Here is a 1547-nt window from a genome sequence, read left to right as displayed (position 1 = left end):
AAAAAAAAAGACTTCTCCAAAAGAGTAAAAAGAAAGCTGACAGATTGGGGAAAATATTTGGCAGTGACATAGCTGACAAGGGACTAATATGTGAAAGTTCTAAAAAATTCCAACACATCATCCAGAAAAACATGAAGAACCCAGTTAAAAATGAGGAAAGGACATGAAAAGACACTTAACCAAAGAAAACATTCAGATGGTCAGGCACATGAAACTCTAGCTATTAGGGAGATACAAATCAAAACAATAAGATAACATCTCACCTCAGCAACATTAACAGTTCAGTAAGTCAGCAAACAGAAAATGCTGGCAAAAGAGTAGGAAGAGCAGAATATCTGGAAAGCCATTTAAATCATCCTTAAGTGGAACAGAAATACCATTTGATCTAGCAATCCCACTGCTAAAGGTATATCCTAAAGAAATAAGAGCTGCAACATGAACATTGTAGCATTATTTAAAACAGCAAAGATGGCAACAATCCCAGTGTCTATCAACAGATGAATGGATAAAAAAACTTTGGTACATTCACACAGTGGAGTATTATGCAGCACTAAAGAATAATGAGTAATTCACAATAAATTGCATAGCATTGATAAATCTTTTAATTTTTTTTATTTGTATGTGTGTACTGTCAAATTGGATCTGACTGGTACAAGAGGAGATTGTTCCTCCTTCTCCAACAGAGAATCTGGTGGATTAGAACTGTGCACCTCTAGGATTGCAGTGCAGCTTCTTGCCACTAGGCCACCAGAGCTCCCTAGCATTGATGAATCTAAAGGATATTATGCTGAGTGAAGTTAAGTCCATCACAAAAGGACAAATTCTGTATGCATCCACTTTTAGGAAGGGAAAAAGCTAAAGAAAGCTTTAAACACAAACTCATTCTCGAGATGAGAGAGAGTGAGGAGTAAACCAGACGACAGGCACATAGGAAGATGGGTGAGGGAAAAGCTATGAACAATAAGGGGAGGGTCAGGGCAATCCCACTGAAGAAAGGGGAGACATGGAGAGTGTCACAGGAAATACAGTCAACAAAGGCAAATGATGTTACATGCACAATCCTGCGTGATCAGAAATTAACAACTACGTAAAACACTGCAGTTGAGTCAGTTCTGACTCAGAGACACCCTCTATCAGGTTTCCATGACTAAATCTTTATGGGAAAACACTAACCCATCCTTCTCCTATAGAGTGACTGGTAGATATAAACTGCCAACTTCTTCCTTAGCAGTACAGTGTGTTACCCCAATAACAGCAGGGCTCCATACCACCAATAATAAACATTAATCTAGAATTGGATATGCAGGCAGATAAGCAGGATAAGGACGGGTGAAGACGACTTAACATCCATGACCAAATGCAGGTGTGGCAGATGATGTTTCTACATTCATAGTCATATCTACAGCAGACAGAGTAGACAGCAAAGCCAACAAGGGGCAGAGAGAGTAAAATTAATCATAACCACACACTCTAGGGAATAAGGGGCCTGGGGTCTGAGTTCATTATTTTCTGGAGACATCAAGGTCCTTGGTATAACACAGTCCACA

Source organism: Elephantulus edwardii, unplaced genomic scaffold (genome assembly GCF_000299155.1).
Source record: "Elephantulus edwardii isolate Elephantulus edwardi_28Jun2011 unplaced genomic scaffold, EleEdw1.0 scaffold00116, whole genome shotgun sequence".
Taxonomy (NCBI): domain Eukaryota; kingdom Metazoa; phylum Chordata; class Mammalia; order Macroscelidea; family Macroscelididae; genus Elephantulus; species Elephantulus edwardii.
Note: the sequence above shows the minus strand (reverse complement) of the source record.